The sequence below is a fragment of the Phoca vitulina genome, unplaced genomic scaffold (assembly GCF_004348235.1).
Source record: "Phoca vitulina isolate PV1807 unplaced genomic scaffold, GSC_HSeal_1.0 scaffold5, whole genome shotgun sequence".
NCBI classification, from domain to species: domain Eukaryota; kingdom Metazoa; phylum Chordata; class Mammalia; order Carnivora; family Phocidae; genus Phoca; species Phoca vitulina.
Genome location: NW_022589708.1, coordinates 58,200,321 through 58,215,298, shown reverse-complemented (window position 1 = coordinate 58,215,298; position 14,978 = coordinate 58,200,321). Strand labels below are relative to the sequence as shown.

The 14,978-nt window shown below is 38.1% G+C and overlaps 1 long non-coding RNA gene across 1 annotated transcript in view; it reads right to left on the bottom strand.

Moving 5' to 3' along the window:
• Positions 1-8,053: 8,053 nt before the first annotated feature.
• The window catches only part of LOC116631656, a 38,762-nt gene continuing 31,837 nt past the window's right edge, over positions 8,054-14,978 (bottom strand). The window contains exon 3 of the long non-coding RNA XR_004299230.1: positions 8,054-8,253. This is a non-coding gene — a long non-coding RNA (uncharacterized LOC116631656). The remainder of the gene's footprint in view (positions 8,254-14,978) is intronic.

The window sequence follows — 14,978 nt, the reverse complement described above, 5'->3', positions numbered from 1 at the left end:
CTAGGAATAGGTTGAAGTGAGGATGATAACCATTTCCTTTCACCACACTCCACTTTTCCAGGAAAGATACTTTCTTCTTTAACTGATGCTTATGAAGACCTCCCCACAGTTACTTCTTTCCAAATCAAATATCTAACTAAAAATATAAAACCATTTTGCGTGTATTCATAAAGTAAAACTGGTGGGCTAAATCCCTGCCTACAACAGATATAAATGGAAGTGAATGTAGCAGTGAACCAAATAACGATCTCTTTCTAAAAGGCTAAAGCATTTACGTGTGTAGCTCCTCTCTTGAGTTTGTAGCCACAGCTCTGGAGGTGGTCTGCAATGACATTATTCATTTGAAATGGGCCAAGCTATTTTTAAAAGGGCATATTTAAAGTCACATTTGATAAATGGAATCTATGTCAAAAAATTATTTGTCATTTATGTGAGCTTGTCTAGAAACATCAGTTAACCTCAAGTGCATGTGTTGCACTCTGTAGTTGGGAGAGACGGACAAGTTACAGAAAAAGTTGGGGGTGAGAGTGACTTAGCATCAAAAGCAACTTCCAGAGAAAATGTTTTCTTCAAGAAAGAGTGTGTCCTCTTTGGCCCATGAACAAATATAGGACTGAATTCTGAAGTTTTAACCCACTGAGCATGACAGAAGTAATTTTGGCTAAGAAAAATCTCAATAACGCTCCCATGGAATATTTCTTTTTTTAAAAAAAATAGCTTTCCGGTGAACTCACCGTGTAATTCAAGTTACTAAATGGATTAACGTTTCATTTGAAATCGGGACATATAAGTCAATTACCTTTTGGAGGATGTATTTTAAGGATACTTTTAGTTTCAAAGACTTCTGTGAAGTCTTTTTTTCTGAAGATAATCAGGCACTAGAAATATTTAAGTAAAATAAGTAAGTAAACAAGTAGAATAAAGCAAAACAAAATAAAAATATCAGAGGCATTATTGGCGGACAGCAGAAGCCATGCATTCAAATAATTGAAATATAAGTTGAATTCTTTTGTGCAAACTCTAAGGGGATTTTCCATTTCACTAGTAATATTAAAATGCAGACTACATATAAGGATCAATAACTGGAATTGTGTTCATGTTGCATTGTCCTTAACCAGCTCTTGTTTTCTCAAACCAAAGCAAGATGAAGTCAAGAAGAAGTTTATAGATTTATATTATTCTTGACAGAGTTCTCCATGAGGTAAGTAATATGACAATAATCAATAAAGGTCTAATTGTACATGAATCCTTTTTCTCCTTAAACAAGAACAAAAGAGTGAACTGAGAAACACAGATCTGCAGTTTGAGAAGGGAAGCTGGTCTAGGTTTTTGACAGAATGTCCAACAAACTGAGAAATTGGAATTTGAGGGGAATAGAGAATTTCCCTTTTGAAGAACACATTTGCATGTTTATATATAAAATTATATTTGTGAACATAAGTGAGGGAAACAGATAAGTATGACAGTGCATTAATTAGAGCAGGTTTGAATAATTTTGAGAGACAGAAGTCTTCAGCTAGGTGTGCTGTTTAATTTCAAAACTTTAATCAAATGAGCAATTAAAATAGCTCTATTTAAAAACCGAACTTATTATTTGCCAGAAATCCTCAATTCTTGCTTGTGTGAGTCCTCTGAGTTTAAGTATGTTATTTTGATGATAAGCAAATGAAATTACTTCCCTTCACTATGATCTATGAAATGCCTTCCACTACTTATTAGTCATTACCTGGGAATAGTTATCTTCTCTGTGTGGCTCTCTATCTCTTCTGTCTTTAATTGTTCTGGCTAGCTGCTGTGGTTTGCTGCATTGTGGGGATGGGTAGAATCATTTCTTAATTGGGGTCTGAACTAAAAACAGCTCTTCCATTAGGCAGAAACAAGGGTGCCACAGTAACTTCTGGGTCAGATTATTAAACACGATTGTGATTACCCAGGGACGTTTATGCTTAAACTCTTCCATGGCCAATGTCAGTCACAAAGTTAGTATGTTAGAACCTTTCCTCTTGAAGCCATATCTCGAAATCTGGTTAATCAATTCCTTTCAGTGGTCAGAACCGGGACCTCCCACACTGACTTGCTACAGATCTTTGCAGAAGATAATGAGATTTCAACTTTATTCATTTATTATATATGAGCATGTCCCATGTGCCATATCTTCCACAAGAAGCTGGGCACCCAAAGATGGAAAGGCATGTCTTGAGTTGTTTCTTTCAATTCCCATTTTGCACGCCCCTTTGCTCTCCTGACTTCCCAACAGGCTTTATAAAATGAAGAGATAGGTCTGCAAGGCTTATGTTTGGGCCTAAGGAGGGAAGCCTCTTTCTCAAGGCAAGCAAAAGGAAACTTCAAAACAAGTGCCACTGAACTCCTGTACTTACCGTGTACTGATGGAATTGGAGAGCTCTTCATTTCAAGTCAATGACTGTAAAGGTATTGCAAGATAATCAATAAAGGATTCAGTTATATTTCCTGTACACTGTCTACTCAGGAAGCAAATCATACACACATAAAATCCTGACTTGTTATCTTCTCCCACACCTGCTCTTTGCTCCATAATTCTCAGGTAATGACACCAGGACCATGTGGTACCCAAGTCACCGCATTAGTACTGGTTCCCAAATCATGTTGATCCCATCACCAAACAACTTTTCAACCTCTATGCTGCTTCACGGCCGTTGCAGAGGCTCCGGGTCTTCATTATCTTTGTCCTGGACCACCGCACAGATTCCGATTTCCTAACTGGCCCCATTTACCTCCAGTGCCTCCCTCCCCAGTCTGTTCTCTGCACAGGCTAATCTTTCAAAACACAAGTGTGATCATGTCCCTTCCCTGTTTTATGAGCCTTCATTGGCTCCTCACTGATGATATAGCCCTCCATTTTATCTTCCATCTTCATTTCCCATCTGGACTTTGTACACCCAGGTCACGTAATATGCCCTTTGTCTTTCTTTGCCCTTCCACGTATGACTCTATCTGCATAGAATGTTTTTCACCTTGTTTGCCTTGTTTTAAGACACTATTCGGTATCACATCCTCTAATTCTTTTGCTGTTTTTTTCCAGGCAGAGCAGGTTGTACTTTTCTCTGTTCTTCCAGGGTACTTTGTATATATTTCTTTTTTATCCTCTTCTTATTTGATTACATTTGGTTCTTTTCCTTCTACATTCTAAGCTACCGGAGGTAGGGGCTATCTTACTTATCATTAAGTCTCCAGGCTTAGCACACTGACTGATCCAGAATTGCTACTCAATAAATGTTTGGTGAATGAAAACAAGAGTTGATATGTACCTGCAACTTATTTATTAGGTTTGCGTGGCATGGGCATCATCAGCAATGTGCTGATTGTGCATGATATTGATAGCAATGATATAACCAGAATTTTCTTACTACTTTGTACTTCACAGAGGACAGCCATGGATATACATCTAATTTGCTAGAATTCTGGACTTGAGGTAGCATAATTCCCCAAAATACTGCATGAGAAAATTGTATGTGGCTCAGGAGAACAATGTATTTTTTGACATTAGCCATGAAAGCTTTCAAAACAGAAATATAAATTCTCCTTCCTCCAACCTGTTTTCTCTGGTCCCTTTCCTACAAGCGATCACATTTTTCTTCCTTGTACACATAATATTTTTAGAGCACTCTGCTGTTACGAAGCATTCTGCAACCTCTAGTTAACCTATTTAGATCTCAGTGTTCTTATCTGTATAATGAGGCTAATGGTACTAAGCTGTTCTCCCAGGGATGTTTGATTAAATATGTTTCTTGACATTGCACAGACCCTGCATACATCAGCAAGGATTTTCAAAATAAAATGTTCTATATGCACAGAAAATTGTTTCATTTGGCATTGTTTTAAAAGCAAGCACATTTTTGAGAGGAACGTTTGCACCATCAGCAAACATTTCAAAATGGATCTAAGGTAAAAACTGTTATGACTGCAGTGAATGTTTTATTTGTGGTTGATAAGATAGGCAAGTATTTCAAAACATCTCCACCCATAATTTTTAATGGGAAAAGCAAGGCTTGGTGGAATATGAGATAATTTTATCTTTGCTCAGGATACTGGCTGTTATAGGGGATTTTCTAATGCATATTTTTTCCTCCAAGACAGCACTATGTTGTGTTGTATCTTCTCACGGTGCCTTCTTTACCATTTCAAGTTGGAGTGGAGCTCAGAATCCCTGATGTAATGCCTTGCCCTGGCAATTTTCCTGTTATTTCACGTGGCAAGAAGAGCTGCATTAATCTCTCACCCAGGCAGAGCTAGACTGGGTTAGTTGGAAGGGGTTTTTTTTTCCACAGCTCTAATTTTCCTGTCCATTTGACCTTTCCCTTACTTATACCACTTTTTGTGATGACTGCTGGTTTCTCTCCCAGTGATAAGTGGACCCAGAGACAGAGAGGAGAAGCCAGTAGAGAAGCAAGGAAATGATCGGAAACCAGAGGAAAATATAAACAAAACATAGCCTGGAATGCTTCTGAGATGCTGAAAAGTAGTAGGATAAATTCAGGTTTTCCCAAAAAATTATAGGATAATATTTCATCTCATATCCTCCTCTCATCTGTCCCAAACCTAGATTCAGTTGTTAATAGGTGAACAAATGAATGCTTCCTTCGGTAAAGTTGGTGTAAAAAATTATCTTTTTTTAAAAGATTTTATTTTATTTATTTGACAGAGAGAGAGGGAGACAGCTAGAGAGGGAACACAAGCAGGGGGAGTGGGAGAGGGAGAAGCAGGCTCCCGGCCAAGCAGAGAGCCCGATGCGGGGCTCGATCCCAGGACCCTGGGATCATGACCTGAGCCGAAGGCAGATGCTTAACGACTGAGCCACCCAGTCGCCCCAAGTTGGTGTAAAAAATTATGGCAGTCTAGCCAGGGCAAATAATGTATGGAAAGTTTCTGACTCCAGGAACTGGGTAGAATCAAGCTCTGGTTAAACCTCTTTCTTCTGCTCCCAGAGCTTGATGTGCAAGAGAATCATCTGGAAATATTTTTTAACATGAACCACCCCCCTTTTTTTAAATTGCGAAAAATGCATATATTATAGCTATATACTTGATTAATTTGTGCAAACTGAACACACGCATTAACCAGCATCATTTGGATAGTTTTTGGTTTTTGCTTTTAAGATACAGCTTTCAGGACACTTTTCCAGATGCGCTGAATCAGAATCTCAAATTTTGAGGCCCCAGGATCTATATTTTAAATAGATTCCTCAGGAGATTCTTTTGAAGCCAGCTGGGGACTGAGTTCCAGTTCACTGGTTTGTGAACGACTCTGTGGCTCCCAGGATGCAGGAATTGGGTAGGAGAGAGATCTTAGGGTAAGACATGGAGTCCTGGAGGAAGGAAGAGTAAGGTATACACCTGTTTGGGGAGGAGTTCTAATAGTTGTTTGAGGAAGGAACTAAGGCAAAAAAAACACTTCCATTCGTCTCCCGGTATTCATATACCTTTTCTGATTAGTAACAGAATCCTAATTTTCAGCAAGACACATAGTGACCTGCAATATAGACTAACTCTTGGTCTCCCTTGCAGCTAGATGTGGATGCCTGCCTTATTAGCCAGTGGGATATAAGTGGAAGTGTCATATATGTGACTTCTGGGAAGTCTTTAAAGTTGAAATACACCCTTCTTGATCTTTTCCTTCTAGCTAGTGGCTGGAATATGGAAGTGTTGGCTGGAGCTTAAGCAGCCATTTTGATCCAGGTGGACAAAGACCATACATTAGGGATGGTAGAACAGAAAGCTGGAGGAACTTAGGTTTCTTAGAACTTTATGGATTCCATACCAACTCTATAGTGTCAATTCTGAACTTTTAATAGTTTGACTACTACTAATTTGAGTTTTCTAATATTATAGCAGCACCTAATCCTAACAGATACAGAGATTTTCCTGCTCTATATATGTATGTCTGAAGGATCTCAGTAAGAGATGGCAATCTCTCAAGAACATGGGGTTCTATTATTTGCCAAGAAACAACTGAGAGCAAGTTTTGGTTTTCGTAATCAACTCTTAAACAAGATAAATATGTTCAATATTTATCTGGTAGTAGAAACTTGTTTCTGGTGTAGAATAGTAGTAGTATCTGGTGGTAGAAACTTGTTTTCCAGGAGCTATTCATGTAGTTAGTCTTTTTCCCCAGGCTTCTCCTGGACCAGGTCTCATCAGGTATCTGGAACACTTTGGTGGGATTCTCCAGAGAATGTCTTGTTCTGTACAGGTGAGCATTAGCCTTATCATGTCATAGTTTTAGAGGGATTCTATGGATTAGGGCAAGTTTCCAGCCAACAGCTAAAGGAGAGCTTTGGGTCCAATTCCTAAAGGTATGAAGCTGGCACAGGCTAGGTGTGTTTTCAGGTCTTAAGCCAAGATAAGCAGAAATGGGCTTTCACTAGAGGTCCAGTGCCAGTAAGAGAACTGAGACATAAGCTACTTTTTGGGATGGCGCTAAGGCAAGGTTAGGGATGAGCAGCAGGTCCAAGGGCATTGGTGGGCTCAGAACTAACTGACTCAGATCCGCAGTAAGATCAACTGCAAGGTCCTTCGAGCTAGTGCCTGGGGTTGCTAATGCATGTAATGTCTGCTCTCTGCCTTGGTCAGAAACCAGACAGGGCTGAGAACTGGTGACAGCTCCAGAGGCTGAAATAGATAGGAGCATGGTCATTGTCTGACTTCTTGCAAATTACTTGACTCTTCTTAGACTCATTTCCCTCATCTGTAAAACTGGGGCTAATAATAGGTATTCCATCACAGCGTAAAAGAAACCATTTTATGAGTAAGGAATTTGCAAATTGTGAGGAGTTAAACAAATGCAAATTACTATTACTATCTGGGGAGAAGGATGGCAGCAATTTAACTGTGCAGAGCAGATCTTCCTCGCATTTAAGATGAGATGAATATAATTCTTTTGAAATGAGAGGGGGTAGATTTATAGAGTCAGGATATAATTACTATGTTTGTAATCTGGTCAGGAAACTTGTATCAGAGAGATGCTGTATTCTTATTTGAGAAAAATGCAAGGCTTTTTAAGAGATCATATGACAGATTTGTTTACTTTTTAATCATTTTATAGGCGATATAGTTTATCTTAGGGAAGCCACAATTCATAAAAGTGCAGTTTACCATCCATCAGAATCAAGAACAGCCACATTGAGAGTTATTGAACATTGTGTGTTGTTCTAGACGACCATTAAGAATCAGATACAAGAGTCAAGACTGCTTGCTTTTTGTTATAAAAGCAGCATTGGGCTATATAGGTTTACAATTGTATTTGTCATAATAAACCACATTTTATAGGCAACAGGTGTAGCTGGCTTATATCTTAAATTGTGTGAGGCTGCGCTGTCAGGCTGGCTCTAAAGGGATTTGGAAAGATTTATGAAATTGAATGACAGCCAAGGTGATTCTTGAAATTGACTTTTTAAGGTGTCATTTTGGTGAATGACAGGTTATAGTTACTAAAAAAAATCTTCATAATAATGAGTTTGTCTTTAAATGGTGGTAAGGCTATTTAGTGAAAAAAAAAAGCTTATTATTTAACGATAGGTAGCTAAATTTTGGACATTCAGCAAATCTAATTGGCTCTGAGCATGTGGCCTGACACCCTCAGCCATTCAGAATCACTTCTTCCCCCAACCAAAGGCCACAGGTTCCTTCAAATAGGGTTGTAATCTACTCACACGGCTTGAAACAGAATTTGTTTTTAATTAGTGTCTTTTCTAACTATCGCAATTAATTTTAAGACAAAGACATCAGCTATGCTTCAAGGAAAGAGAGGGAGGAGGAAAACTTGATTCCATACTCTCGTCAGATGAGCTTCTCTTTCTTTCACTGTTTCTTTACCAGCCATCCTTCCCCGGGGGGACCCCCATGCTTGCTCCTCTCCCCAAGATAAATCATTTAATCTCTACCTGCCTTTCATGTTTCAAACCAGTCAGCTAGTCTCAGAAAGGCTGTAAGCATCTGAACTTCGCATTATAATAATATAATATAATAAGAAGCATTCTTTTCTTTCATTTTTATTTGTTGTTAAGTACCATATTATAATAACGTTAAAGAAAATCTTAGAGAAAGGGCTTATCATTCTCCTTGACACAATTGTTTCCTTCGTGTTTACTTTGGCTATGTTGTTAATTCATTTGTTGATCTGACAAATCCTTATTGAGAGGCTCCGATAGTCCAAGGTCCATTCTAGAAGTCGGGCCATAGAAGGGAACAAAGAACCCTGTCCTCCTGGGGTTTTCATCTGAAGGTGGGGAGAGAAAAACATAAACAAATATTATGTCGGATGGTGTTAAGTTCTAAGGAGACAAATAAAACAGGGTGTGGGTTGGAAATGTGGGGTTGGGTGGGGGAGCTATTATTTTCTATCTTTTCCCAGCTGCACACGTGTTCTTACTCTGTACTCTGTAAGACCATGTATTCTTCCCCTTGAAAAATGCCAATTCCCCACCTCCCACCAAAACAAACAAACAAACAAACAAAAACCCAACCCATAAATAAACATTTAATAATATGGTCTAAACATTTTCACAGCATTTATACAACCAACACTAACAGAAGGCTTGAGGCTAATTCTTAAATAGAGAAAATTGGAGGAAATACAGAGATAAGAAATATCAAATAAAGAGGAAACTAACTGGCAGGAGACAGAGGAGAAAAACTTCTAGTCATTAAAAGTTTGCACTCATACATCAAATTGGGAATTTTTGGCCAGACCAGATTAGGGTAGAGAAATCCTGAGATGAAATTAGAAAGAAATCGAGTAAGATTAAAAGCAGTTTGTTGTTTCAGATTGGACTGTCTTAGCCAACTTGTGTATCATTGGCTGTCTCTGTTTTGCATAAAGTTCCTGGGTTCTCTCTTTCACTCTCTTGTCCTAGAAAACAGTTACAGACTTAAAAGTGGGAGTCCTGCCGACCTGGAGATGTCAGGACTATTTGCAATAGGAGAGCTACAGAAACACCTTAATGGAAAAGTCTAACCCAGAAGGAATTGGGCTCTAATTTGAGCTCTACCAGGAGTCTACTCCAAGTTGAAAATGAGTGGTCCAATTCTCCCTGCCCCCTTTAAAAACAAGTATAATGTGAATGGCTAATTTTTAAAGAAGATAATAGAATCATTATGTGTAAAATTCAAGAGCCCCATTTACTATGAGATCCCACTGGGCCAACAGAATGAGCTCAGCATTGCAATAGGCAGATTTGGATTTGAATTCTGGCTTTACCAGGTACTCATTGACCTTAGGCAACTCAATTAATCTTACTGGGCCTGTTTCCTAGCTGGTAAGGACATTTCTGGTGTTGCAAATGATAAACATTCAGGGGCTTAGTCTTGAGTTAGTTTCACTCATGTGAGATTGCCATTTTTGTATCTCAAAGACAGCCAAATGTCAGCAATTTTATGTGGTACAGATTGGTATATAGTGCATGCTCAATTAAAAGTAGCCATTATTATTGTTGTGTTCAATCAATATTTTAATGATTTATTTGCTTGAAAATGTTAGAATATTTATATATTGATGAAGGCCTTTAGGTGTCCAAAGGACAATCATAAAAAGTACTCTATTCTTTCTTTTTTTCAGTAATAGCTTTTTTGAGATGTAATTCACATTTCATAAAACTGATAATTTTATTTTATTATTTTTTAAAGGTTTATTTATTTATGAGAGAAGGAAAGAGAGAGAATGTGAGGGGGAAAGGCAGAGGGAGAGAATCTCAAGCAGGCTCCACACCCAGTGCGGAGACTAATGTGGGGCTCAATCCCATGACCCTGAGATCATGGCCTGCACTGAAATCAAGAGTCAGACGCTTAACCAACTGAACCACCCAGACACCCCTAAAACTGATCATTTTAAAGTGTACAATTCAGTAGTTTTTAGCATATTCACAAAATTATGCCACTTAGCACCACTATCTGATTTTAGAAATTCTCATCACCGCAAAGAAACCCCATAACTACTAGCAGTCACTCCCTGTTCCTCCTTCCCCTAGCTCCTTGCAACTACTTACCCACTTCCTGTGTTTGTGGATTTGCCTATTCTGGAAATTTCATATAAATAGCATCAGACAATATGTGGCCTTTGGTGACTGATTTTTTTCACTTAGTATAACGTTTTCAAAGTTTATACATGTTATGGCATGTATCAGTACTTCATTCCTTTTCATGACTGCATAATGTTCCATTGTATAGGTATACCACATTTTGGTTTATCCATTTGTCAGCTGATGGACATTTGGATTGTTTCCACTTGTTAGCTATCATGAGTAATGCTGCTATGAGCATTTGTGTAAAAGTTTTTGTATAGAAATATATTTTTGATTCTCTCAGGAAGGAAATTCCTAGGTCATGTGATAAGCATACGTTTAACACTTGAAGCAACTGCCAAACTGTTTCCTTTATACGAAATGGCTAAAAAGTGGGTGATTCTAGCAGAGAAAACATAAGATGAGCTTGGGGCATCTGTAGTGCAAGAAAGCAATGAAGTGCTAAGAACATAAAAGATAAGGGCGCACAGGAGCCAATGCTAAAGTAGCTACCTAGGACCAAACCTGGAACAATCTGAAGAACAAAGAGAACAACATCGTATTGGATTAAACCCAAATATAAAATAAATATGCAGTAGTCCACACTGATATAAATAGATGATTGAATAAACAAATGAATGGGGGAGAAGAGACTAATCTTCCTTATAGATTTCCAAATAAGTAGCTACTGCCCCTCAAAGAGGTGGAACTTACTTCCCTTGTGTGTGGACTGGATGGTGACTCGCTGCCAAAGAACAGAGTGTGGGAAGGAGGAAAATAATAACTTTACAGAGCAATCTGGCCATGCTACCTTAACCAAATGATTAAGGTTGACATCACCAGCAGTAAGTCATGTTTAGATCGTGTGCCCCGTGATATGATGTGATGAGAAGGGCACTTCACCTCTGTGATATTCTTCCCCAAGATCCACAATCCTAACTTAATCATGAGAAAACGTCATATAAATGCAAATTGAAGGACATTCTACAAAATGCCTGATCAATACTCTTCAAAACTGTTAAGGTTATGAAAGATAAGGTAAGACTAGAAACTGTCACAGAACGAGGTGACTGAAGGCAGCATGGTGTCTTGCTTGGGATTCTGGACCAGAAAAAGGACATTAGTAGGAAAACTGGTGACATCCAAATTAAGTCGAGGAGTGTAGTTATTAGTAATGTACCAAGGCTGGTTAGTTTTGACAAAGGCACTGCTCTCATGTAAAATATTAACATTAGGGTTCACTGAGAGAGGGGTATATGGGAATTCTGTACTATCTTTGTAACTTTTCTGAATGCACAAAATTATTTCAAAATTAAAAAGTTCACTTAAGAAATAAATCCATTATGTGAAAACATAAATAATACATTTAATTGAAATATAACTGTACCTGCCAAAACAACAAAAAATATTTAGTGAAAAAATTTAGTGGGTGTCGGAATGGCTATTCTTGAAATTCAGATAAAAGAATTTGTTCCTGAAAATGAATGTTGAGATTTATCTAAACTGGTGGTTGACTTGGATTCCATTTACGGGGGAATTGCTTATCTTTCTACCAAACTATCTGAAGTTACAAGGTTGGTTGGCTAAAGCAACAACAGCTACTGAAGCAACAAAGGTCTTAGCATTTGATTCCTGGCACTGAGCATGCAGGGCACAGTTCTGTTGTCTCCTGTGGATTAACTTATCTGCTTTCTTAAGCAGTATCAGCATTTACCAAATTAGGGAGTTAGTGTCACACTGAAGAAGATATTAGCTTACCTTGGCCTCCTTTACCTGGAGCTGCCAAAGACCACTTTACACATGCCTGCTGGTCAATATTCCTAGTTTAGGACTCAGGTCCCATGTAAACAGTGCCAACTCTGAAATCTGCACCCCCATGCTTCTCTCTTGAGTTTCAGTCTTGTGTGCTCGACTCTTTTCTGGACAGAAACTCGCTGTCCTACTGGTACACAATTGAAAAGATCCCCAAGTCACAGCCATTCTCTTGCCACTTTTCATGCCTGTTACAACTGTTTCTCCACCTGTATTCCCTTCCTCAAGTAAGGATTATCCACCACTGAGGGGTCAAAAAGAACCCCGAGCGTCTTCTGGGTGACTCCAAGTGGCATCCTTGTGCAGACATTTGTTGCTTACCCTCAGCCTTGCTTTTTATTGAGGTCATGGACTGAACTCACTGCCTGCTCATTGATTTTTGACCTTGGCCCTGCACACTGGCAGGCTTTGCTCTTTGCTTTTTCCTGGTCTCTCATTGAGCTAGGTGCAATAACTAGGTTTGGAGTCGTAAGTGCCAAAGTGATTGTTACGTCCCTGCTTTTGTAGGGGTGAGAGGGCAATCAGACTATTTGAGAAGAATTTAATTTTATGCAGTACATCTAAAAAATCCTTTCCTGTTGTCATTGTTTAAGAACATGATTGCACTCGGCTTATTATAGATTATAATAACACACATTCACTGAATTTACTTCTAAAGGTTTTTATTTTTTTGACTATGGAAATACACCATTCATCCTCAACATATAAACACTAAAGTAATCTCACATGATTAATGGTTTTGAATATAAATCCTTTTTTAACATAAATTTTTAGAAATAATTTTTAAAAGAGTTGATAGCATTCACTGCAAATCTTATCTCATACGTTTTATTCATCATACATATGACCACATCTTTCAATCCAAAAAATACTTAGGATGGAAATCTTGTTTTTCATCATCCTTCTATTTCCATGTCCTATACTTCTGGGACATAGACTTGAAAGATTAACTATCTCAGAAACATCCTGTGGCTCAAATCACAGTAATGACCAAGAAAAGCCCATGACCCTGCTACCTTTTTATTCTAGGAATTCTGCTAGAGACTTCTTGGAAAACATGAGAAGTGAATTTGTGTTACAGTCCAAGGTTTACTTGAGAGTTAAAACCAGAGACACTGAAAAAGGCCTGTGACCACTCATTTTGCCTTTTGATCAGTGGGAGTGAAGCCTAGTACTGACCATTTCACCTCATTAGTGCCGCTCTCTGACCACACCTCTGCCTTTAATTCTTTCCTGAGTGAATTTGTAATTTGCTTTTGGTTTCTGCTTTTAAAACAACAGATTGTGAGGGATCAAAGAGAAACTGGATAATGACAAGGAGGAAGTTGGCAAGTTAGTGACATCTTTGTAGAAGGAGTAGTACCTATGCACAGTGTGATTCTTTAGAAGTGGTCTTCTGAGAAGTGACTACAGAATAAATTCCAGTACAACAAAGTCCAAGACTGGCCAAGTATCTTATTTATTCTCTAATTCTTGTTTGGCCATTTACCTTTTACTGAGCATCTATTATATGTAAGACTCAGTAAAAAGAGAAGTATAGAATAATGGATGAGATATTGAATGCTTAAAGTCAAATAGAACTGTGTTTGAATCCCTGGTTCTACCATTTACTAACTGTAGTGGGTTGAATTGTGGCCTCCAAAAGATATGTCCATTGGAAACTTCAGAATGTGACCTTATTTGGAGTAAGTCTTTGCAGATATAATTAAGGTGAGCCTCTTGAGATGAGATTATCTGCCTTAGGGTGAACTCTAAATCTAACGACTAGTGTTCTTACAAGAGACAGAAAAGAAGAAGACACAGATGTACAAGAAGGGTGTGTGAAGGTAGAGGCAGAGATTGGAGTTATGTAGCCCAAGCCAAAGAACATCCAGGATTGCAGGCAGCCACAAGAAGCTAGGAGAGGCATGGAATGGATCCTCCTTCAGAGCCTCCAGAGGGAACCACCTCTACCAGCAACTGGATTTTGGACTGCTAGCCTCCAGAATTGTAGAAGAATAAATTTGTGTTTTAAGCCACCAAGTTTGAGATAAGTTGTTATGATAGCCCTAGGAAACTAATGTATTAGCTGTGTGACATTGGGTTAACTAATCTTCTATATCTTAGTTTCTGTCTCTATAAAATGAGGAGGATAACATTACCTACTCATAGAGTTATTGTGAAGATTCAATAAGATAATATATGTAAAGTGCTTAGCGCAAAATCTGGCATACAATAAGAGCTCAGTAAGTGTTAGCAATTATTATTAAGGTACTTCTGGTTCAGGTTGAGTTTCTAATTTTTCCCTATTGTGATTACTTGCATAATAACCTCCCTTGCCTTTTTTGCTTGAGAGATCTTTTTACATTTAAAAGGGGAAGAAGAAGGAAAGAGAAGGAATATCATGCAGATAAATTGCCCCTGCTGCTATTGGTGGTTGCGGAAATAATATGAAGCCCAGAACCTCTGCCCCTAGGACAAGAGTGTGGTATACATTCTTTGAGGGGCTGTCGAAGACTTGGTAAAAACAGTAGAACTTGTAAATATTGTTTATAGACGCTAACGCACTTTTATCGAATTGGGTCATTTATGTCTCTCCAAGTTTATGGGAATTCCAACAGTCCTCCAGGGCAAAGATATGCAGGAGAAAAAAAAGACAAATAACTTTCAACATATTTAGTCTCAAAATTGTGCTTGGGGAACTACTTCTTCATTTACGTAAGTATTTTTTAATCATCTTAACAACATGTTAAAATTTCTCCATAAAGTTCTTGTAGATTTGCATTAGATTTATTCCTAAGTTTCTTATTCCTTGTTATTATAGCTTGCATCTATTTTTAAATTATGTTTTCTAGTTTGCTAAGAAGTTTTTTTTTTTTAAATGAATGGATAATGGATTTTATCAAATTCTTTTACTGCATCTATTAAGGTGATTACATGTGTATTCTTCCATAATCAGTTAATGTGGTGAAATACATTTGCAGATTTACCTTGTGTTAAACAACCCTTGTGTTCCTGGGGTACACCTATTTTGGTCATTCATTCATTTAAAAAATATATTGATGCCCATTTGTGCTCTAGGTGATGTTCAAGGTGTTGGGATACAGTAATGGGGAAATAAGCAATCAGAGATGATTACCTTCATGGAGCTTAT